This window comes from Platalea leucorodia, assembly GCF_965183815.1.
Source record: "Platalea leucorodia genome assembly, chromosome: 4".
Lineage (NCBI taxonomy): Eukaryota > Metazoa > Chordata > Aves > Pelecaniformes > Threskiornithidae > Platalea > Platalea leucorodia.
The window spans coordinates 35,002,888-35,028,587 of record NC_138826.1 but is presented as its reverse complement, the minus strand read 5'-3'; the positions used below and the strand labels follow the sequence as shown (position 1 = coordinate 35,028,587).

At 42.7% G+C, this 25,700-nt stretch overlaps 1 long non-coding RNA gene across 3 annotated transcripts in view; it reads left to right on the top strand.

The window, feature by feature from the left end:
• Nucleotides 1–25,700, top strand: part of LOC309589163 — a 55,597-nt gene that overhangs the window by 19,518 nt on the left and 10,379 nt on the right. For 2 of the 3 annotated variants that reach the window (XR_014227882.1, XR_014227883.1), the window contains 2 exons: nt 464–664; nt 5,897–6,087. This is a non-coding gene — a long non-coding RNA (uncharacterized lncRNA). Of the gene's footprint in view, nt 1–463; nt 665–5,896; nt 6,088–25,700 lie in introns of those variants that run through there. The other variant, XR_014227881.1, reaches the window with a different exon arrangement.

Genomic DNA, 25,700 nt, shown 5'->3' with positions numbered 1-25,700 from the left:
ATAGCGTGAAGTTCCAGATTGCACTGGTGGAACTTGCATAGAAATTCAGTCACATAAAATCAAAGAAATCACAGACGACAAAGGAGTCATTTCAGATGAATTTGGTGTTAGCGATGAGTTCGAGCTTTATTTGTAATGAAGATCATAAAAGAGAACATGAGAGCCCGAGAGAAAGAAAGGGAGAGTAGAAAAAGGTGAAAGGGAAGGGGTGAGTGACAGAATACTGGCAGGTGAGCAAGGACCTAAATGATGACAGACAGTTTTAACAAAGACTAGTCCAAAATGGTAACAGTTCAAATGTTATGATCCACGGGAGGTGCTGGTTGGGTAAATATATGAAAAGACAGGCATCGAGCTGCTTTTCTGGGAGGGTGGAGGCGAACAACCTGAGTTTTGGGTGGCTGTACAGAGTCGAAAGTTGTTAAGTTTCCCTGAAGGAGAATGAATGCCTGATACTCCACAGCAATTTCTCCACAAGCCAGTATAGCAGCAACTAGGAGTGGACCTGGAGAGCTGCAGCTCTACTGAGGTCCCCGGCACTGCATGCTGCCTGCAGCTGCTGCGCTTCGCCTGTGCTGCCGGGTACCTCTGCCAGCTTGGGTACCTCTGGAAGGAATCCGGTCTGCGTGCTCGGGGACGGCTCCGTGATGCAAAGCAAAGGACGGTAAGTGGGGCACGTGAGGGGCTGGCTTCAAAAGCACGCTGCTGCTCCAATCTTGAGCATTAACGTAGATGCGTCCTGCCAAACTTTAGGGTGGGAGTGGTGACCTGGGACAGGGGAGGGAGCACTCAGAACGCACTGGTTCGTTTTGCCGGTGCTGGCAGCACGTGGCGCTGAGAGCAGTGAAAGCCCAAAGGAGCACAGCACCTGAAGAGGTCACCAGGAGCTGTCGTGCAGGGTAAGCCCTCCAGGGAAGAGGAAGGGAGAATGATTGATGCAAGGCTGTGTAGGTGTGTTTAAAAAAATAAAAACGTTGCAGTCCCCTTAACATACATCTTAGAAGGAGGGTTATGGGATGGTTTTGTCCAATGAAACAATATTATCCAATGAGTAAGTTCACTCCAGAAGGGACAAAAACGCCTTTTAGATGTATGCAAGGTGACAGTGAAGTTAGCTAAAGCTTTGCAGTGTCTGCCTTCTCCTCAGGATAACAAACTCTTTGGGAAACTTGGTGCATATCTTAAGGTTACTGTAATTTAGTATTTCAGGATGGATTCCCTCCTGATGTATTGCCCGTGAAATTTTGATAGGGCTAGAAGCACTTTGTAACACCAGCTCCATTAAGAAGTGTGCAAAATGCCTCGCTATTTTAACAGTTGGACTCGATGACCTTAAGGGTCTTTTCCAACATTAACGATTCTATGATTCTATGAAAACTAATGCACAAGAGTCCCAGGTTTTCGACGTGCAGTTTTTATAGATCTTTTTCTCAAGACATCCTGGAACATGCCTTGCTGTGGTGAAAGGCCTCCTTGGTCGTTGTGACCAGCGCTATGAAATAACATTGCTGCTAGCTGGCGGTTTGCTCTGCTGCTTATAGTTTTCAAAGACTGCTTTCCGAATGGAACCACTATGGTCAATGAACCCTTTTAAACTTAAACTCACAAAACCGAATTCAGTTCGGGAAAGAGTGTTGATTCTTCAGTCTTTTGTGACTCACTTCCACTGTAACGTTCTCTGGAATCATTCATTTTTGAGTGTTAAAAATGACTGGTTGGTAATGGGGAGTTATCATAGATTCAGAGGTATTTCCACGTTCCCTGTCAGTGTGCCACTTCATACTGTATTTATTCTCACAGAGACTGTTATATAAAAGTGCCATTTTACAGAGCGGAGGCACAGAGAGAGTAAGTGATGTAGATAAGCCTGTGTAAGGAAATATGTTGCGGAACTGATCTTGGGCTTCCTCAGCTTACGATGTTTAGCCGCTGGACTACCTCTCTCTTGTTCTGCAGCACAGTTATATTCCTTTCGTGCTGCAGCTCTTGGTCATCCCATCCAGCGCAGCCAAAAAGGCTGCCGCAGATACAGCAATCAGGCGAGTCTGAACATTATTAGAAAGCTGACAGGATTCTTAGTTTTAGTGACAGGATTATGTCAAATAACGTGATGATTAGCTGAGACAAATGTGTTTAGCATCTAAGTATAGCATGTTTATGTATGCCAGTACTTTGAAAACAAGGAAAGCAAAAAATGTATGGACAATAGGTTATTGTCAAGAACAGTTATCCTTGCTGCAAGCAATGGGCATACACAACAGTTTGGCTTTTGAACTTTGCTAAAATGATTTGCTAATAAGATTTTGGCTTATGAAAGACGATGAAATGCAGGAGCAGAACACAAACATCTTTACTAGATCTTGTCAGCAGTTGTGAAGATAAATTTTAACAATGTTAGGATTTTCCAGGCCTCTTTCAAAATGACTGTGTTGCCTCGCTAAATACGCTGATTGTTGCACGTCTTTGTCCAAGAACAGTTGGCCTTAATTGCTTCTGAGCAATATTTCCTTGGAAGCTCTCAGATAGATAACAAAAGGCAATGCAGAGAAGTCTGAACGAATCTCTACTTAGAAACTGGCCATGTTCAATCTGTAAAGTATGTAGAATTTTTTTTTTTTCCTAGGGAAAGGCAGAAGAGGGCAATAGGTGGAGGATGTGGAGGGAAGAAGCAGTGCCATGACCCTGCAGCATTTCTGCATGTTGAGTCAGGGAGTGACATTTAAACAATTCTCGCTGCACCCAATATGAAAAACTATGATGCAGATCAAATTGCTGGCCGTGCTCAGAGAGACATGAGGAGGAAAAAGGTCAAGGCACCTATCCATAGGTAGCCTTTCCTGTGTTTCCAATGTTGGGGGAGCTTACCAGCAAGCCTAATGGGTCTTTAAGGCCTTTTTTTTTTTTTTCCTTTTTCTTTTTTTCTTTGAGGGAACGAATGGCTCCGGACTTTCCATCTTTAGAGCTGGTGGTTTCCACACCACAGTGATTCAGCCAGTATGAACTCTTGACCAAATCCCAGTTTGTTTCCTGATTTTTTTTTTTTTTTTCTAAAATATTTCACATTTAGCAGGGCGTAAAGGCCTCCTGGCTATGTGATGGTGTCAGAAGGAGAGCTGTGCTCTTTTTACTGGTTAGCTGTCAAAGCACAGTTCTCTGTGCTTCTGAAAACATTGCAACTGAAGCAATTGAAAAGGAATCACTGAATTTTGACTAAAACTAAGACCAAATTTTTACATGCTCCTGGCTTTTTGATGCTGTGTGTTTATGTGGAATTACCTTTGAGGTTTAATAAGGTCTGATCTTTATTTGAGAAATTATGCCCTGCTTGAAATGTTCTAAGGTTTAATCAGTGTACTATTGCATAGGAAACTCATACACATTTGCTTAGTTGCTAGACAAATAAGTTAGTATTGACAATGATTTCAGGGGATAGTAGGTTGTTAAATTAATGTGAAGGGCCTTGTTCCTTTGCCTTGCTGGATGTTTTTTGATGACTGAATTCTCTGGGGTGCCCTTTTTAGGGAATAGGCAGGTGGTTATCCCTGTTATCGTGTAAGTTGTAGGCTCAGTAAGGACTTAGAGTAGCTTGGCTCTGGAGGTTTAAACACCAAGAGAGAGATGCTAGACAGGAAATCTATAGCCTGGGAAAGCTACAAACGGAAGAAATTATACCCTGAAAATTAAAATCATAAAATGTTCTTTCAAAAGTTCATACATTTATATAGATACGTTATCCCAAATGATACAGCATATAAGTAAACAAAATATTGCTGTAATAGATTTGAGACCTAAGATGGAAACCTATTACAGTTTACCTCTGTGAAAACACAGCTTTACTCCCTTCACACCCTGTGTCGTCTTCTTGTTCAGCACGGAGAAATATTGGTATGTACAGGTTTATTTCAGGGTCCTCTTCTTTCAGTCACCCCCATTGTCTGCTTTCTTTTTTACGCTACTCTCCCATATCTCCATAATTTTCTCCCTGTACTCCAGTAATTTGTTGTCTATCTCAGATTCTGCATGGTTTGCCTGAGGCTGTGGGCTGAGGTAAGCTAGTTGCATGGGGCCATCCTTCTTTTCAAATACCAGTACTTTTAGAATGGACCAGGGCATTGAAAATGCAGGACATGCATGTATGGGTATACTAATAACAAATATTAAGGTCACCAAGTATTCAGAGACTGCAGAGTGTCTAAACTAAGATTGTCTTTGCAGTGGAAGTTCAGCCTTGTTTTGCATATGTGCGATGTTTCATAACATGACCACGTAGGGTGGCTTTTTACTTTCTAGTGCAGCCTTTGAGTAGAGCAATCAGGAGGGAGCTGGTGCAGCCATTGCTACGTGCATTGTGCCTTGAAGAGCGGCTCTCTGTCCGCCTCCATGTGGCACTAATACTGTGTCATCCTGGCCATGCATGAGATAGATTGAGTCTGGTCACACTGGACATATTGCATGTGGAGCCTATAGGGGAGCAGGTAAGCATCCTTGCTGCTGTGGCTTTGGAATCACTGATGATAGATTTCCTCGCTGAAGCCAGTGATATAAGATCAACATAACATCCATAATCATCTCTGAAACCTCAGATTTTCACATTTCAGAAGGTAAAACACAACCACTTTTTTGCACTCCGTTTTCTGATGTGACTGGCCCAGTTTGAATGTCTTGTCCTGGAGTGGGAAGTAAGTGCTGTGCCATATGTGGAGGATACTATATGGCATCCCATATTCAAATATATGGTTGTCTTCCTGAACAGGGCAAGATGAAAAGGAAAGAGAAATTATTTCAGCTAAGTGAATAATTCACACTGAAGATTTTTTCTAGAGTATCCAGCCTTCTCTTCTATTTCCATCATGCTGACGATGCAATTCCTGTTCTCTGGTACTTATGTACCTTTCAAATTTGTATTACTTTTTTAACTCCGTGGATTGATGCAAAACAGTGTTTTGTGAGCCATCGTTAATGACGGTGTTGGCTTGGTGGGGTTTAGGTGCTCTTATTGTACTGTTTGTGCTTTCTGTTTGGATGTCTGTTTGTCTGTTTGCATGGACACTTCCAAAATAAATGCTCCTGAGCTAATATAAATTCCAGTTTCCCTGAAGACTGTTCTGTGAAGCTCAGATGCTGGCTTTCTTTAAGTGCCTTTGCTGCTACCACTCAATTGCACAACTGTTTGCAGATGGTACAAAGAAAAGGGGCGCAAAGAAAGCTCGAGGTAATGGAACGGAGGAAACGGTCTGCAGCATAGACTTTAGCTCTTAGAGGGTGCTGAGCTCTTTCCTGTGCTCAGAGATGGTTATTGTGCAGAATCTTCATATGCATCAAAGATGAAACTTATACTTAGTCAAGTGCTGGAAGGGTCACTGCTCTGTGACCTGCATCTCTCAGGTAGCTTTTTCAGTCTTGTACCTGTTAGCAAGTGGTTCCTGTTCTTCAGACTGCTGTTACCTGCTCCAGCAGATAAGGATGGTATGGAATACTGTAGTGTAGGTAATGACTGTTCACTTTGGATGGTTCCTTCTGCTGATATCAAAAGATGTTTTATGCTTTTTTGCTTCCCTCATTGATCTTAGGGCTCAAACTTCTAAGCGTTAACTAACTTTCTTTTTCATGCATTGCAAAATCAGGGATTTCATTGAAGGGGAGTGTTCCAATCTGCTTTTGAGAAACCTGATGTTTGCATCAGGTGACAGAGGATATTATGAAACTGATTTCTTGAAAAGGATCCTTCAGGATGCAGTTCTGTCACTGTGTGCTAGAGTGGTACGGCCACAGGTGGGACTCGGTTGACACTGGTGCAGCGAGTGCCCGAGCCAGCACAGCAGAACAGCACAGGCAGCTGTTAAAGCAGTGCAAGGTCCCAGATTCGCCAAGCCGTAAATGCTGTGCTCTATTACAGCCTCACTGCGCCTCCCAGGGAAACAGCATAGGCCTTGTGTGGTGCAAGCTGCTCACCCTAACCTGCTAAAGACCAAACTGCCCAGCCTGAGGACCTTGATGAAGCTGTGACCATACTAGCTGCTTCCTCTCTCTCCTGCTGAAGGCCACTGGCCTCCCATTCAGCTGCATGTAAAAGCATCTTTCAGCCAAGAAAATGTGAGTAATCTTGCCCAGCTTCATGGCATTTGTCTGCATAGAGTTAACCTTGTGTTTCCGAAGGAGGTTTTAAAGGGCATCCATTAACCCAAGGATCCAGTGCCTTGGGGAATGGGTGAGGCGTGGACAGGACATGGTTAGTTGGTTCAGAGGCAAGGAACTGGTAGGAGGAGACACCTTTGCACCAGGACGGTTTTACTGCTCCCCCTGAGGGTCAGGGGAAAGTAGGTAAGGAGAACATGGACCTCCAGATGTGGAACTGGAATGGGGAAGGGAAGAAGTCAGGGGCCAAGGTATGGAAACCTGGCATGAAGCTGAGGCAGGGCCAGGGGTTTCGAAGGTGTGTCTTGAAGTGGAGGGATGCTGAGAGAGATGACGGGAGGGGGCTTTGGGAGTGAAGGGAGGAAAGAAGGGCACCATGCACTTGCAGGACTACAGTATATGCTATCTGGTACCCACTTGCCCTTGCAAGCAATAGAGAGATTCCTGTGTGGGTCTGCAGTTTTGAAAACATCTATTTATTTTGTCTGCCTCCATGATTAGGAGGCCAATTTAGGGTTTATCTACTTGGGGAAATCCCTGAAAAATAGGCTAGGGTATGAATTTACAGCCTACTTAAAGACCCAGCAGTAAATGCAGTGTAAATTCACACTTCAGCTTACTTCACAGGAACTCCCCCGCAGAAACAAACCCTCAGAGTCACCTCTGTACCTCAGTCTGGTGCTAAAAGTGAGTGGAAGCTTCTCAAAATGTGGGCCTCCAATTCCATTTTTATAGCTGGGTTTTTCTGTCCCCTGGGGCTTTTTGCAGCTGCTATAAATCACTGTAGCTTTGCTGAGGTTGGAGGAGCTGGGCCACTTTACACTGCTCAGGATCTGACCCTTTGCCTCAAGTAACCTTTTATTATCAATTGGCCGGAGGGTATTTTCCTTTTTACTGGCTTCATTATTAAGCTTGTTCATTCACTCCCACCACTGCTGATGGTTTGGTTTTTTTTTTTTCTTTCTTTCTTTCTTTCTTTTTCTTTTTTTTCCTTTGAATTTTGTGTTGTGTCTTTCCTCCCATGTAATTTCCTAATAGTGAACTAGTGACAGAGTGGGCTGCTGGTATTTCATCTTGTGGCTGGAGAGGTCAGGCTGTTTCTGATACAGACAAACACTCCATTACAGTAAACTCACAGAAAATTTCCTTTTCAACCTGAAAGGAGAAGGAAACGGACTCTCCGCCAATGGGCTTTCAAGAATTATTTCTGTGAGCTGAACTTACACTAAAGGCCAGTTTGGTAATGTTCTGTATAGAGGAAGGGGGAAAAAAAAAAAAAAGAGGAAGACATACTATTTCTTCTTTCTCTTTTTGCTGAGATTTGGCTTGAGTCTTGACTCCTTATCGGATTATAGTCCTGCAATAAATACACCAACCCTTTGCACTGTGGGTTATTAAAGAAATGGCCATTGCTGATGTCCCGCTAAAAGAGCATAAGGATTTAAACCTTCTCTGTCTGCTTCTGGTATTTAGGAAAACTTGCTTCTTGGCAGGAAGAACTCGGTAATAAGGCAAATACATAGCGCAATACGTTAATCTAGCACAGAAATAAAGTATCTCTCCTCTGAAGGATAGCATCAGAGCAAATATTCCCAGCTTTGAGACGAAAGAAGTCAATGGGAAACTTTCATTCCCTCCTCTTCTGCTTATCATTTTTTAATGTTTGCAAAAGCATGCATGGTTGTCAGATTTGATTACAGAAGTAGCCCTTGGCACTGAAAGCCTTTTGGCAGACTGCTGCCCTGGGATATTGGTGCCCTCTGAGGAAATTCAGTCCCACACATGGCAGCAATGCAACTGGAAATCTCTCTGTATTGACCCTCCTTTTTTCATTGGGTGAATTCAGTACATGCGGTTTTAGTTTATTTTTCATTTGTATGTGTGTCCAGTGAAAACCCTCTTCACCAGTGAAATGAAGTCATGGTTTCTCTACAAGTGCCATGCTGAACTAATGCCATGCTATTTCTGTGCTGAGATTAATGATTTTTATCACATTTTTTTGGAATTTAGCAAGTACTGCAAATATATTTACAAAAACAGAATTTGACCCTCTGTAATAATCTAATAGCCACAGTAACCTATGGATTTACACCATTTATTATTCACTGTTTGTTTGAATGACATTTCTATTCACTGGAGTAATGTAATTTCTGTAGAGAACAATAATCTACATAACTAACACATGTAAGCACCCCTATCTTGGTGCTAACACGTGTCACATGTTTAATGAATTTGGCTGTCAGGTGACAGACATTATTTCTTTGTGGGGTCAGTTAAGCATCCATCTTATTCTTTATATGCCAATTGTTCAGGTGATTCAAAAGGCTTGGTCTAATTAGCAGATATTGAAAGCTGGTAGCAGTAGTACTGCTTTTTGAGTTGCATATGGATAGTGGCCTGCATGCTTGGTGACATTTGCATAAAAGATGTGATTTATTGTCTGGTTAAAAAAGAACTAAAATGTAACTGACCATCGTTACAAGATAAGGAAATGTTTCTTGCTGTACTCTAGGGCAAGAGTAAAAACACTGCCCCTGTCTCCTTGATGGCGGTTTAATTTAAATTTATTAGACTGCTCCGGGGTATACACAGGAGTCTAATCCTGCAATCTGTCGTGAGGTTGTATGTATCCAGTAGTGCAGTGTTCCCTGTGCATGGAATAATTTGACATATAATGCGCTCTCTACTTCTCAAGGGAGAGACAAATGCAAGAGAGTATTGTCTTACTGTTCACTACTTGGACCTAGCTGAGTTCCCCTTTATTAGAAAGACATGAATAAAATTAATCTAAGTGTTGAAGGAATAGAAGCTGCAAGATAATAAATATTTATGTCCCAAACTTGACATAGTATCATAAATCAATAATTTTTGAAGAGATTTAATTCTTCTTTCTGGCTAATTACTTGATTTGTGGCACCAGTTTGCTTAAATCTGTTTCTGTGGTAACTTGAGTAATTTTATGCTTCTCCCATCTCCAGAAAATTTAGTATTGATTTGCTGATTTCCTCTTTAAATGCAGTCAAAAATCCCCTGTTTGCTAAGTTAAGAAACCAATAACATGGAATGAAAACACGCAGTACATTGCATTGCCTGAGCTCTGTGATTTGTTGACTTTGACGTGTGCTGTCAATTATTAAAATATATGTTTATATTAAACACATAATATTTTCTTTTCCCCACCATTCTGGTACTATACCTATATGAAAATACTAGGTTAAAGGGTAGTTAAAAGTTTGGTTAATTTAAGTGTGGGAGCATATTATCAATTGAAAAATGTTATCTGAAAGATGACTTTGTAGTTGAAGCAGCTCTGTTACTTGAATGAACATTGCAAGGTCAAATGTGGACCAAGTGAAAAGAAAGTCAATTGATGTGTGTGCACACATTTGTGCTAGGTGTAAGTCATGAATGTTGTGTACACTTGATATTCTTCTTTTGTCTTTCATACACTGATATCCATTATTTATGAAATGCTTGCAGGGAAGAGACTGCGTCCTCCTGCAGCTCTTGGTTTGTGGTGTATCTATCTGCAGCACATACAGAACTTGGTCTAGACAGACTTGCTAATTTATAAGCCTTGGAAATAGGATCCTATAAGGAGTTGTACAGGACAAACTGCTCTCAAAGTGTTCACTTTATATTGCATAATAAGCATATTTCAGTTGGTGGCATACGCTTGAATGTGACTGATCTTTTAAAAGCTGGGTGATGAGGGATGCTTTCTTAAGCTTGGGGAGCCTAGTGGAGCAGTCAGTGCTGACTCAAACAGAAACCCTTTTTCTTTCCAGCTGTAGCTGACATAGGCATTTGCTGTTCTGCCTCAGCCACAGCGTAGGTACAAGCCCAGCCAGTTTGGTATCTGACTGCCATTGCAGTCTCTATGCCAAATCTATGTTTAAAGACATCTTAATTACTCTCGTCAAAATTCCCATTTAAAAAGAATAGTTAGCATTTTTCAGAGGGAGAACAATCCACAAGTCAATGATCAACGAAGTGTTAAATCAAGAATGATGTATGTCTCTTGCAGTCTTCACACCTACAAAAAGCCTTTTCAGAGCCTGACTGTGCCGTATTTCATCTAGCTACCTGCTTTATGTGTTTAGAATGAAAATGCACAAAATCCCATTCTGCCCCAGGAGATAAAGGGCCATGTCACAGCACATAGGTGGGTGTTTCAGAGCCAGTCCAACTTGATCCAGTCCCTGGACCTATTCCACTGGGGCTTGAACTGCCCTCTCATGGACATGGCAGAAACCCCCACTGCAAAATGGGCAGCAGCTCCAAGATCACTGGAGCACAAGGTCACCGCATGCAAATCTTGTACCTCTGTACGATGTTGTGGATCCCTTGGGTCATTTCTGCTTCCTGGCAATGCTGCTATTGCGGAGAGAAGCCCCGCAGCCCAGCCTGCCTGGTGCGGCCCTGCAAGAGGTTTGAAACCAGCAGGAGAGAGTCTAGCTGCTTTCACACTGGCAGAGCCTTGTTCTTCCCTGCCACCTCCTCAGCCATGCAGCTTGGGCCCAAGCAGACTCTCTACGGAAGGGTTAAAAGTACTGCAGAAGCCAAGCTGAGGAAATAAATCAAAGCTATGTTGAAAGGGCAGGGTTACAGGTGTTTTTCTGGACAGAAACTTTCACACAGGATACGAAGATCACGCAGAAGGAATCTCATGACCTGGTTTCCAAGCCCTTGGGCCCGTGGCTCCTTTTCTTCTTCTCTGAAAACATACACAGCATGTGGTTTGGCAGTGGCCTTCATATTGGGCACATGTGTGATACACGTCTACACACAGGTAGGCTGTGGCACGCTTCAGTTTCCTGTGGAACAGCTCTTGACTTCTATGAGAATTACCTTTTGTGTTATTGTCATTAATATTAGAGTTGTTTGATTACTGCTTTCATGATTGTTTTATATGGTTATTGTGTCAAGAAGCCACAGTCTGAGTTCCTTTTTCATTTGTCTTGACCATTGGATACATTCAAAAGAAAAAGACCATACAGGTAGGATATATCTTATCCTACTTGAGCTGTCAGAAGGCTGGGGATCTAGTCTAAGCAAAGTGTATGGGCGCTCTCTGTTTCTGCCTCATCGCTGAAGATAGCCAGCGTGATTCATCAGGTATGTAAGACAATGAATCATCTAGCGATACTGGCTGTCTCTGCTGGTGATAGAGAGAGCCGGGATGATTAGCCTAGACTAGGCATTAAGGGGCATGCTTTTCTTGCTCAGAGCCAGGGAAGTGTGAGTTTAATTTCCAATTAGTAGTACTTAGATGCAAATGAATATAAAGGGAGCCTGGAGTGCTGCATGTCTGCAAAGGCAGCTGTTGCCCCCAGACAGATCGATGTGCTGCAGGTGCTTAAGCATACTGTATATGCCCAGAGCTCCTCTTTGCCACATCTTCAGTGAGCATTCCTGGCATGGTGAGACACAGACAGAGGTTCCCTTTTGCTGACTCTGCAAGGGCAGCTCTGACTTCTGGCAGGACGTACATAGACAGCTAGGGTGGAAATATCTTAAAGTCTAGTAGAAGGTGGACCGAGTCCATCTGTCAGAAACCTCTGGTTTCCTCATGCCAGCAGCATATCTAGGTGAGTTAGAGGCTGTAGTTTTCTTTACTGAAGCACTTTTCCTATTGGGAAGATGAAAGTGTACTGGTATGAAGATGCTCTGCACTGAAAGTTTGTTCCCCTTCCTGTGGGACACATCAGCACTTTTTAGATCAGTGTTGCTTTATTCATGCCCCGCAAAGCAGGGGCCACCTCAGAGTTAGAGGCCTTTTATGTTGCTAGCATCGTGCAAACAAACAGGCATTTGTTGTAAATGAGCCCTGGAACATAATTAAAAATGTATCTTTACAGTTTATGGAAAATCTCTCTTTCTCTGGGAAAAAGAGGGCTGCTGTGAGTCTTATTCCGCCATGGTCATGTTACTTCCAGTGCATAGTGTGAAAGACAAACCAGGAAGTTTAGATACCATCTTTTGAAGAGAATGAAGCTGGATTCAGTACAGCTGTCTGTAGAAAGGTAAGGTCTAGCAACCACTGCAGTACACAGTTACTATTCCAGTTGTCCCTTTTTGTCATCTTTTTATACACGTATATAGATATGGTCTTAGATTATCTAATTTATCTAGCTCAGGCATGCTTTAGTTCATTCTCTCTAGTGTTGGCATTCAAAACTAAGACTAGTTCTGGAGAGAAGCTGAATTATTTCATAATTATGAGAAATCCTGGGGAGGTATCTCAGTGTTTACAGAGGAGTATCTTGCTTTATCACACTCCAGATTTATCAACACAGCCAAATCTCCTTTTAGTATATTATAGTTTAATTAGCTCCACATCTTGAGTCGTAATCTGTTTCTCTGGGGCTGAAGCACACACACACACACACACACACACAAGACAAAATGGGAAATGTAATTGTGATCTTTGCCACTTGGATTTGGTACCATCTGTTAACATGACTTCTTCTAAAGTCAGTTTCAAATTTGTTTGTTGAATTGGAGTTTCGTGCTGGGGATAACATTTCCCTTCATTGTGAAGCTGTCAGATTTAGCTCCCCTGAGAAAACCTCCCTGCCAGTCTGAGATCTGGGGCATAATTGTCTCCTGCTCAAAATCACCATGCTTCTAGAAGGCAGTGGCACTATTTACTCTAGCTGAGGATCTACCCCATAAAGTCCTTCAAGGGCAAACTCTAACTTGGCAGTGAACCAAAATGTCACCCCAGAGGAGTGATTGCCATGAAAACCTTGGCAGAGTTTCCCCAGATGTGTTGGAGATGTCTGGGCTTCCCAAGCCACAGATCTTTCCTTGGCTTCTCTAGAATATTACTTCACCATTAGCTTGGTCTCTTTTCCCCTCTGTCAGAAGGGTTGATGTTTCTGATTTTTCATCCTCTTTCTCACTACCTCTGTCTTCCAAAAACAAAGTTATCCCCCCTCTTGCAGGGACTTCAAGAGCTGATATATCCAGAGCTGGACGGCCTGTGCCTTGGAGATGTATGTAGCTGTTGAGCAGCCCAAAGGTGCCTGTCACGTTGGGACAACATCATATACAAAGGTCTCTGTCCTCACCAGGGCTGCTGGGTAGTCTGGTCTCCTGGCTGTAGGTGGAAGTGAGTCAGATTGCTACACCAGCATCTCTGAGGTGCCCAAACCATCCTGCTGTGGAGACACAGGGTCTGGTCAGCCTCTCCTGCCTGTCAGTTCCTCCTGGACTTCCCCCACCTCTCAGCTCGCTGAGATAAGTGGTACATATCTCATTGATCTTGGCAGTGTAAAGACTTTGATGTGTGGCTTGTTAGATTTGCTGCTCCAGGGCAGTCTGTCTCTCTGTTCCAGTGTTATTCCTGGATCTGTTCTTAAAGTCATCCACTTTGAACCCTCTGCAGTTAACCTCTCCTGATGCTTCACTATCAACTTTTTGGGAGGTTTTCCTTTTGTGTGCACTTTTCCACATGTCAGTTACCACTTCTCATGCTTTTCTTGTTGTTCTCGCTGGTGTGCAGAGTCATGGCACCATATTTGACAGCTCCCTCCTCTGTCACCGTCACTGTTAACCAGCAGTCACATCTCAGTCATCTTGCCTTTATAAGCTGCAGAGGCTAGTGGCATCAGGCCGTATATATTCTTCCTGTGTAGCATTTTCTGGTCCCATTTCCTTTCTTGGTCATGCGCTGATCAGGCATGGACAGGAGAAGGAGAACGAAGCAGTTAAGTGAGATCAAAGTCTCTCTTTTGAAACCTGCACGAGGAGTAACCACTGCTCTCCTAGAACAGGAGCAGAAAATAGCAGCTTGTGTCACTTTGTGTGATGATGATTGCAATAAGAATGGGAAATAGTACACTTCCCTTGTGTCTTTTGCAGCTTCAGGAGTAGATGAATGATAATTTTGGTTCCTTCTCCTCAGATTGAGGAGTGGATGACTAAAGTCATTGTGACTGGTGCCATCTAATTGGCTCAAAAGAATTTTCTGGTTGTTCTCATGATTAGCATCACTTCCCATCATGTGCAAGCTATTGGAGAGCAAAGACCTCCTTTTGAATTGTCATGATAGGGAGAAGATGTAAAAGTACTGAGTTCCTCAAGCAATTCAATGTGTATGAAGTATGCATGAATCAGTATTCTGATCTTCCTGTGCAGCAAGTCATGATGACTGATCTATTTCTACAGTTGCTAATTATATTATGTTAAAAAATACTTGGTGTTGAAGTGACTTTTATGCAAAGTTTCTGTGAAGTTGTGATTTAAGAAGGACTCACCAGGAAGGTATAACTGAAATATTTTGCTTTGAGTCAGTTTGATCCATTTCAAAACAGTTTGTTGAGCTGGATTGCTGTTTGTTACTTAATATTAAGTCTGAGCCTTCTGCCTGAACTGCTGTGGTATTTTTGGGACAGGTAGCATTGCATCCTGGTTATTTCCTACAGCCACTCCCACCTCTACATTACCTAATCAAGGGTGCGTTGCAGTCTCCCTTCTTACTTACTGCAGTGCTGGATCATGGGAAAAAGCTTGGTCAGAGAGCCTTGCTCTGGACAGATGAGACAAACTGATGTCAAACTGGGTCAAACCAAAATATTTTGCTTTGGTTCAACTCATTAAAATGAAAGGTTTCAATTCAGGAATACCAAACCACTTCATTTTTTCATCAAAAATGTGGAAATAAATTATTTGGCACTTGCTACTGTCAGATTTTGAAGGTAAGGGTATGAATTTCTCAGGTGTTGTTGACAGGAGATCCTCCCTTCCACATAAGAGCAGATGTTCTTACATAGGCCTGTTGGGGAGAGGTGGCACTTAGGCGATGAAGAAATAGGAGTCCATCACATTGCACCATACACCAGCCTAGTGAGAAGGAGGCTTTATGCTCAGTTTGAAAGAGGCCAGTGCAAAAGTTACCTAGGTAAGTGAAAATTAAGAAACACATAGAAGAAAAACATTGGAAAGTTTAAAAGAGCAAATATTACAGCAGCACCTTGGAAGGTTAAGAGGGCAATGTTAATACAAACATGGGAAAAATGGAAAGGACCTGATGTTGTAGCGTAGAATCAAATTAAATATCTAATAGGCATGTTAGAAATTTGCTGGGATAAGTCCCAGGACTGGCCTGTTCGTACAGCTCATTCTGGAAGGACAGGCTTGGAGAAATGGAGAAGCATTATCCATGCTTGTTCTGAAGCTGTGGAATACATGAGGAACAGACTTGTCTGGGTGAAGTTAGAAAGAGAAAGAACAGAGCCTCTTTGACAGGTGGGTGTCGTTTAAGCCACTTCCCTGGGAAGAGTGAAAAGATGTTTTTGAGCGATTCTTGGAAGCACTTAGTAGCCAAACCTCAGTGGCAATGGACAATTTATCTGGATATTGCTTGGAAAGGCAACATGGCAAAAAACCTCAATGTATCACCATCTTGGGATATGTTGAGGCAACTCTGTTTCACAAGGTAGAAGTTATTAGGTAGTTATTTTAGCTGAGTCTCGCTAAGGACGACTTGCCTGTGCATAGAATGGTTTGGGTTGGAAGGGACCTTTAAAGGTCATCTAGTCTAACGCCCCTGCAATGAGCAGGAACATCTACAACTAGATCAGGTTGCTCAGAGCCCCGTCCAACCTGACCTTGAATGTTTCCAGGGATGGGGCATCTACCACCTCTCTGGGCAACCTGTGCCAGTGTTTCACCACCCTCATCATAAAAAATGTCTTCCTTATATCTAGTCTAAATCTACCCTTTTTTGGCTTAAAACCATCACCCCTTGCCTATCACTACAGGCCCTACTAAAAAGTTTGTCCCCATCTTTCTTATAAGCCCCCTTTAAGTATTCTAAAGAAGGGAATGTTAATGAAGCTTAAAATACGAATCCACTTAAGAAAGAGGTTTGGATTCCTGGACAGATAGTGGAACAGACTATCAGACAGTCTGTAGAGACCTGGATTGTAAAATGATTAAAAAATATGATTGCCAAGAGTAATTAATGTTAAACTAATGTAATTTCCCAGTTTATAGGGCAGCTAGCTAAGGAAAAAAGAGTACGCAGTAGATATCATACAGATATTCTTTTGATCTTGATATATCTCTTGATCTTGGCTGTCAACATCATCCTTCATTATATTCTCTGACTAGGTTACCAGTCAAAATCTGGGTGATAAGAGTGGGCAATTTGCCCCACTCAAAGTTGCCTGGTTGGACAAATATCCTAACGAGGTGATAAGGTAAAGAGACAAGGCTCAAGCATTAGGAAAAATGCTCTAATTGCATGAGTAGTAAAAACATGGCACAGATTACTTAGGGAGAAAGTAGAATCCTCTTGACTGAATTTTTGCAAGAGCAAGGGTGACAAATATTTTTCAGAGATGGTCTAAGTTGTTTATTCTGTCTTAGAGCAAGGGAAGAGATTAAATAATGTCTCCAGATTGGCTTAGGCATGGATTTTTAAGCTTCTATTATGTGGGCACTTTGGGGACTTTTAAGATCCCTGCTTCTCAGGTGGAGTCAGGACAAGGATAAACATTGTACTATGGGAATTCTCCTCAGGGCAGTTGTACATACAAGTACAGCTTTTGAGTTGTACTGAAAAGAATTATACTTTGTCTGCTCTGTAGAACTTTAGACACGGATGCCCAGCTTCTCAGGCTGAAATGCTGCACATCAGACCAGCATAAGCATTTCTGGAGGATACAGCAGATTATCTGAAAATGTTTTTGCATGAGCCTAATTTTATTAAAGAGTTATGCTCCAATGATGAGGAACAAAAGAAGGCCATGTGATGGAAATGTGCAGTGTAAACAGCTCAGATTGCTCCTAACAATTGCATGGTATTAATTGGGTAACAGATCATGAACTATATTTGCAAAGATTATTCAGCAGTTTCAAAAAACAAAAATATTTAAGAAACTCATGCCCTTCTGGAGACATCTGTCAAACAGATAAAGAGCCAAAGTTTATTAATAGATGACTCATTGCTTCTATGTCTTTCCCTGAGATACCCCACACAAAACTCTTGTGGGCTTCAGCAGGTGGTGTGGTCAGCCTGAAGGAGAGCATGGTCTCTTGGCCTGGCTCTGGCCTGACTTTGATCTCACAGTGATTCGTTGGCGACTTTAGGCAAGCAGAGAGGAAAGACTGCCTTAACTGAGAAGGTACTTTAGCATTCCTCTTTCTCCCTTTCCCCTTCTTGTCCTGTCCCTCTCATTACTTCTTCTGCTTCCCTTTTATGGCCAGGGACTTGCTGTCCCTTTTTCTGGATGGTGACCATATGGCCAATCTCTCTGCAAAGCCCTGGCTTCTGAGTGATAGCCATAAAACTTCTTGCCTTTAATTGGCCACCACTGCTTTCTTCCAGAATACCTTGCCCTTGCTACAGGGATGGCTGTTGCTTGTGAAGCAGGAGGTGATTTGCAAATCATAAAATTGCAATAATTCTCTGTACTTTTATATTGAACTACAGAAGTACCGATTTAACTGACTGCATGGATTTGCAACCAGCAGTTCAGCAGCTGCTGCATGAGCCATCCTTGCAGGAGGGGAACCTCAGAGAGATGGGCGTGTTGGATGCTGAGAAATGGGAATCAGTCTAGTCATCCCAAGAGAAATCATCCCCATTTGTGAGTCAAAGCCTGCAGTCTCTTGCCTGAGATGAAGGGAATCTCCCAAGGGCAGCTAATCTTGCACGATCTCATCACTTGAGATCAAACATCACGATATCGGGTCAATAGATAGTTCTAAAAGTACATGCAAACCTTGCTCAAATTCGCATTTAGCTCTAGCCAAAACACAACCCGAATCACGATCCAAATAACCTCCTCCTCAGCCCACCTTCATTGCCGTTCTGTTTCAGTGGCAGATGCAGCACAGAAAAGATGCCTGAATGCTTAATTCAGAAATTTACTGTTTAAGGCATTACTTGTATGAACACCAGCGTAACACATAGAATACCAATGCCCTAAATTTAGTAGTTTTGTCTGAGTCATTTTCACTATGTGGGAGGGCTGTGAAGACACGCCACAGAGTGGAGAAACTTGCTGGTAGTGTCTGTCCAATGAGATTATTTTTTTTAAAAGTCAGAACACAACAGAACTACCGATATGTTTGTGAGTAAAATGCAGTTTTGTTGCAGACTTCAGTACAGGAAAGGGGTGGTGTTGCTCTCCACCCACTTCAAAAGCTGAAGTCAGGTTCGACTGATACGCATCTCTGATACTGAAATAGGTACTGAACTTTTCATGACAGCAGCACCCAGACACAGGTAAACACTCTGGCTGCGTGATTTGGAGGGACATGATGTGGTGTAATCTCCAGATTTGCCTGTGCAATTACATCTTATTTTCAGATCTTCTAGCAATAGCAGCTGAGTTGTTAACAATCCTACACGTTATCAACCAGCAGCCAAAAGCTACTCGTCGGCTTATTCACCGAGGGGCAAAATGTTGTCCCACTGAAGACCAGTTGACTTTTGCCACAGGAGTCGTTCAGCAGGGCTAGGAATACACACACAGTTTTTGAAATAGGTGTGGGCAGGAGTAATTAAGTGTGGATGTGAAGGAGGCATTTAGCCTTGGTGTTCTAAACTGGTGACACCTTCTTGTCAGTCTGGATTTTATTCTTACTCGGTTAGCCTTTCTTCTTGAATGCAGCTGATTTCAAGTTGATATGAATGAACCTAGCAATTCCATTTTGGAGATTTTTCCTGGGACCCTGTGGAATAAAACTGCCCCTCTCCTTAAATGAAAACCTAACTTTACTGCCTGAGTTTAGTCAGAATTTATCATGTTTTTACTCTGAATAAAAGTTAGTTCTAGCTCAGGCCCTGCACTCTGGGTTTGGAGCGGATTCTTCATCAGGCAGAGATGAAGCATGTTTTCATGTACTGTACACTGTCTGATATTAGCCATGGCAGATATGTAAACATGCTAGGGCTTGATCCTGTGGGCCTGATTCTCACGAATAGTGCCACTGAGTGCAGGGCTCTGCTCACACAAACTGGAGGATCAGTTGTAATGTGTTTAATGCCAATGAGATGAACTCTGTTCCTAGAGAAACTCCAGTAAAATCAAAAGCTTGGTAATAGAAAAAGTAGTTAGCTGTTATCATAAACAGAGCAAAATGCCAAACAAATTCCTGCTCTGCTATTTGTTCCCATGCAGGCATTTAGCTGCCAGGAAAGACCAGTCTCATAAACATGAAATTATATCCATGGTAACATGCAGGCCATGTTTAACTTTGAAGCATGTTAAAAGGTACATTAAAAAAAACCATTTTTTTATTTTACTGCTGAGAATAGCAATTATGACTTTTAAGTCAGCTATTTTAACTCAGTCAGCTTGGGAGCTGTTGACTGGTGAGGGTAAGGGCCGGAGGCACAGCTCCTTCCTCAGAACACTTCTCGTTGCTAGACATTCCCAGAAGGTATTATTGCTTAAATACAGCTTGTGTTTTCTTTACCCAGATTCCTTTAACTAGAAAGATACGACAGGTTGTGATATCGGACTGCAGTGAAGTCCCACCTGTGCTGTTCTACCCTTCATGGGTGAGCAGCGCTGGGGCTGTGCAGCTGTTGCGCACGTGCCCTTTTTGGGTAAGTACTGGATTCAAGGAACCTGCTTTGCGATACGGCATCCCGGGATTACAAGCACTCTGCTCAGGTGCTGTTTAGTGACTCCTGCACCATGCTAGAAAGCAGACGTTGCTTACAGAGGGGGAGAGCGGCTGGAGTAGGGAGTAGGCTGAATTAGTGTCTGGGCTGGAAAAGTAACTGAAAGATCCCAACTTGGAGCAAAAGCTGAAGCTGAAAACTGCAGATGGTTTTCTTGTATGCATGATAATGTCAAACCCAAAAAGGGAGTTTTCGCACTCTGTTGTCTGTTTAGCGCAAAGTGAAAATTATGTACGGGAAAATGGAGCCCCGTGTCTGGAGAAAACAGCTATGGCTGTGCATATACAACACCAAGGCTCTGTGGAAGTTGGGCTTGACTGCTTTTGCGGAGGTCTCTGAAGCCTTGAGCTCTGTTTGCCGTGGAGTGGAGGGAGGGGAAAAGAGCAATGGGATGTGTCCTTAGTAGCTTTTATCTATTAGCACCTGTATTATAGTGAATTGTGCTAGGAATGACTTCTAAAAACCAGACATTTCATCTCGAGATGAAACAGAACAGCCCATGCTGGATGTGAGGGAAGCACCAGAGGTCACAATGGCTACAGCTGGATCCCACAAAGCATGGTGGAAAAGAACAGGATGTTCTGGTACCTACTGTCCTGTGTGTGTCTTGAAGCAAAGGGGCTGGTGGATGCAGTAGCCTGGGTGCCTGGCTCTGAAAAGACAGCAGTATCTTTGAAGAATATACATATTTTTGCTGTCTTCCCTTAGCTGTTCTTCAGGGTTCTGGTTCTTAACTACACAAAGATGAGACAAAGATGATAGAAGGTGCACTTCATGTAGAAATTTAAGAACACATGTACTAGATTTTATCTCTCTCAACAGAAAAGTGGAGGTAGTTTATCAGCACAACCTGTTCCCTCACTTGGGTAAATCCCTTTTTTACTAAGAGTAAACATCGTTGTATAGGAGAGACTCAGACCTATCCCTCTAGCTGGACAAGGAGGGTTGGGCTGTGCTGTGCCTTTTCCACTTTTGTCAAGTGGACACAGACCGTGTCTTCCAGCAGCGCGTACGATTTGACGCTGCAAGACCCAACAGTGCCTCAGTTACTGGAGGTACGGTGTTCAGACTGGGGAGGGTGAAGAGCGTGTGAGATGCCTTGCTGCTAAGTTGTTTGCTCACTAGTGCGAGGGGAGAGAGAAGCACCAGGCAGTATCAGAATAGCGTCCTAGGGGCCTGAATCAGTAACTTTTTACATGCCACTGCAGTGAGAATCGTCTGTTCCATCACCTTTGAAATACTTACCTTCAGATGCCTAAAATGAAAGCCTAGGAACCTGAAGTACCTAATTTTGAGAAGAAAATGGCCTTTGTTTATGGGAAGTTTCCTGAAAGGGCTTTAGTGGTCATTTTGTAATGAACTTTGGATTCTACCTTGGGTGGTGGTGTCCCTCGTGGGATATGCGTCACTTCAGTCTGTAGAGGGGTCAATGTGAGGCATATTTGCTGTATCAGCCCTGTGGATGCTTTGGCCTTTGCTCTGGATCTTAGATCTAGTCATGCAATTCTTCTCCTTTTGCAGGATGATAGTATCTTTAGACCTGTCTGCTGGGTTCTTCCTGCTTTCATGCCGAAGATGTGTGTGGGAGAAGGTGGGCAGGCGTGTCAGCAGTGTAATGACCTTTTACTGATGGAGGCTCACTGGTGGTGTGGACTGGCAACACAATCCAGCAGTGGATGCATCTATTTTGGCAAAGCTGTTCCTCCTGCTGATTAATTTTGCGGGAGCAGAAGGAAAGAAACAATACCTGCAGAAGTCTGGGTTGGGGGGTGGTCTTGTGTGTGTAACAGCTGTGCTGGTGGACACCCAAAGCAGGGGCCCAATGTTAGCCATGGGATTTACCCCTTCACATCCCAGTGTACATAGCCATGCCTGCAAAAGTCAGTTGTGTGCATGTAGCTGGGATGCCTTCTGCTGCTTTCATTTCTGCTATGGGAAATCTCATTAAAAAGGTCCTCGAGCACTGGCTAGACGTGTGGCACCCATGCGGACGCACTGGGACTCAGAGACCCCATCAACTCAAGGACTTTCCCATAACCTTAGGAGACCTCAGGGAAGACCTAGAGCACTTGGATCCTGACCTCAGCCCAAATGCCTCTGTCAGGTGTCAGTAAGGGGAATTTGATAGGATTTTCCTCATTCCACCATTAAGTGCCCACGGGTGGGTTGTTCTGTTGGTGAGACAACAGGACCCACTTAAAGGCTATTTTTCCATGAGGTTAACTTCAGCTTACTGGTGACAGCTATGGTGGGTGGCTACTGAACCAAGAGTGTCAAAGCCAGCATCTAAAATGACCTTTAGGCTGTTTACTCAAAGCAGTAACAGACTCGCCCCCGACTTCCTGATAGGGGCCATCACTTATCAAGAAATATGAAGAGCAAGTGGCTAGATATGGAAATCACTGTGGGAGTGAGCCTAATTGAAAACATACAGCATTGTACAAAAGTAATATTAATACACCGGTAACCTTTACCTCTTCTGTGGAATATGTATGTAGAAACCAAGCTAGGAGAATTACCAGGAATTGGGAAAAAAGAAATATATATGAAAAGTCCATTCCAAAACAAATAGAAAACCTTGTCTTGGGCAGACAGATGTGTATCATTTAACTCAAGTATCTCCCTAAGGCTGTGCCACATGCCCCATGATCGTTTTTCCTAGCTGTGCAGTGAAGTGTCAGAAATCAGTGATTTTCATCTCACTTAAGTGAAACTTTTTAGAAAAGGAGTCTAAAGTAAGCTAAGGGATTAAGTAGACACTACAAATTCAGTAAGCTCTTAACTTAGTAGCTAGATATGCAGAAAGCTAAGTACCAAGTAGAAGCCAATGAGACTGGTTTCCACTCTAATTTAGAAAGCTAAATTAAGTTCTTACTTAAAAAATGTTTCTACATAATCATAAGACAAATACATACTTTAATACATGCTTTAAATATGCTTTAAAAAGTGCGTGGAATTTTAATGTATTTACCTCAATAAGCTATATTGTAGCATTTCACCATCTCAAACTAAGCTTGTTTTTAGCTAATGTCTACCTGGTTTTGCTCAAGAGGTTGTTTTTCTTCTAATTAATTTTTCTGTTAATTTGAGTCAGAATAGCAGCACCATCTAATCCCAGTTTTGTATTTGCTAGAAAATGTCTAGACTGGCTGGCATGAAGGTTTTCATCCTGGAAGGTTTTAGTAAGATCCTTCTCCACTTGGTATATATGTCACATAAGTAAGTACTGAAACTGAAAGTTTCAGATGCGATACAACACCTAGTAATAAACTGTTTCAACTTTTTTTTTTAAAAGGAAAAGAAATACCATCTTTTGGCAGTGTTTCCTCTCAAACCTCAGAGACTTGCTGATCTGCCATGTAGATCTGTACTGTGGTTGCAAAGTATCAAAACAGAACTAAGGATTTTTATATCTACTCTTCCCACCTAGCACTCACAGCTCCTTCCCCCTTCCCTGTCTGTCGGGTAGTTTCTAAAGGCGTTGAGGAGACAGGAAGGGAAGGGACGCAGAACTGACCATTGGACAGATAAATGCGCACATAATGCCAACAACCAAGCCTCATTTCTTTAGGCATGTAGCCTGAAAATGCATTGGTAATTAGAATGGATTGAGAATATTTTATTTCTTGTGGAAAACTGCAGGTTTTTTGAGGGGGGAAAAAAACCAAGGCAGAAGCAACTGGTTTCCAGGTTGGATTCAGGAACTTGCAAGTCTTCAGGGCAAATGACTCATTCTCTTCTTTAAACTCAGGGCTTTTTTAATGTGAATGATGTTTTTCTGTTGTCTTGTGCTGTTGTGATACGTCATGGGAACACCTGGCAATGATGCATGTTGGACATGGAGTCCAGTTGCAGGAAATGGTCCATGAAGGATAATGACATCCAAGCCATAACTCCAGTAAGTCACCGGGATGTTCAATTTCTTATCAAATTTTGGAAATTTCTTTGCAATTTTCTATGCAAAGCAGGCACTTGGAGTGAAAAAGGTCATTTTGATAAAAATCCAACTTTTCACTAAAATCAGTTCTCTTCAGCACCCTGTCCCAAAATCTGTTATGTTCACAGTGTTCCAGAACAGCCTTACCATCTGTCAGAAGCATTTTTAGGTAACAAATTATTCAACCTAACTGTGCCCTATCTTCGCCACACCAGTTGTGAGTGTCTTTGAAGTTCCTTTGGATAGATAAGCCTGAGGCTCCCCAATGCCTGCAGGAATCCCCAGATGCTGAAGGGGGAACCCCTAGAGCCAGGAAACAGAAATATCCTGAGGATATGGGCGCTTCTGAAGCACCAGCCATCTCCTGAGTAGCGATGTCTTTACCTACTACTGCAGAAAGCAAGTGTGTTCCAGCAGGGAGGTAGTGCTGTTTCAGAGAGGAGTGTATGCCTTGCTCTCCCTTTAAAATGGATCCTCTTTTGCATATTGTGTGTTCTGGTAGGAGGTGGGAGGTCACACTCAGACTCTTCCTGAGAAGATCCAAATTCATATTATCCACCCCCAGTTACTGCCTAAAACATATGAAAAGTCCTCAGATAACGGATTCATCTCTTCCAGCCATGTGTCCTAATCACTGGGCTGAAGATTCAGCCCTCTTAGTATCAAAGCCTGAATTTTTGCTGCATGATTTCAGTAGGATAAGAGGGGAGTCCCCTATCCAAAGCCCTGTGGTTAAGGCACCTTCTGAGGAGGTGAGACACGGGTTTGAACTGATGAATACATATCTTCTGCTTCCTTTCAAGAGCATGCTAATTACCAGACTGTGATATGAGAAGCAGACAGTGTAGCCACTATCAAATCAGTCACTCAGCCTGGGTTTTAAAAGAAAGTGGCCACAGCCAAGTTTGAGAGCTCAGCCAGTGCTGGGTCAGTGTGCTCGTAGCTGTACTGCCTCTAGCGTGGGAGGTGGCCAGGCTTTCTGGATCTGGGTTTCAGCTGGGTGCGAGTTCAGTCAAGTCTCTGAGGCCGGGGGATACCCTGGGCAGGCGGGGGGGGGATATGGACTCAAGTGGGAGGTGGTTAGAGGACACGGGCGTTGCAGGCTCTGGTGGGGAGGTGGAGGGAAAGCCTTTTCTAGCCATAGTTCTGGACTTAATTTTCTCCAAATGCTGAGATGTAAATGCAAGATGTGACTATAAGAGCTGTTGAATATTTTGTCATGAGACCACTAATGAATTTGACAGTCACCACATCCACCAGTTGGTGGAACAGATTTACCCATCATTTCTGAATTTGAGTTTAAGTGAATGGGACTTCACTCATGGTTAAAGGTTTGGGGTTTTTTTAAATGCACTTAAGTATCTTGCTGGACTGGGACTTTTAACAGTGTTATTTTGTCTCCTCAAGTCTCCTTCAAGATAAGGTTTTCTTGTATTCTGAAATGATGTGGCAGAAGGCAAAAAATAATCTTGTGACTCATTAGGAAATAAACAGAGGCATAATTGCCATCTGTGTTTCAGTCCGTTTAATCTTTTCTCTCTCCAGTCATGGAAAAAAGTTCATAAAAAAAGTTGAGGTCTGGTTTTGTGATATTTTTGAGAAAAGCTGGCTTAAAAAAATTACAGAAAAGAAAGGAAAAAACCCCCCAATACTGGCTCTATACATTATCTTAGACAAAATGGATTAAATTTCTGACACCCTACTCATCAAATTCTGACCTTGATTTGACCCCATTGGCTTTTTACTGTTTGATGTTCTCAAACGATTTGGTGCCACTTTTCCTTAGTAGTGCAGTTAATTTTGAGTGTTAGATAGAGATCAATAGTCATAGCTTGAAATTGGCACCTTTGGAGGAAAAATATGTTGTGTGGCAGTAACATAGATTTGATAGTACTTCAGTTAAGAAAATGGTGTACTCTTTCATTATTGTTTTCAATGACAGTATCCAGAGTGTTATTTCATTCTCCTACCAAGCTT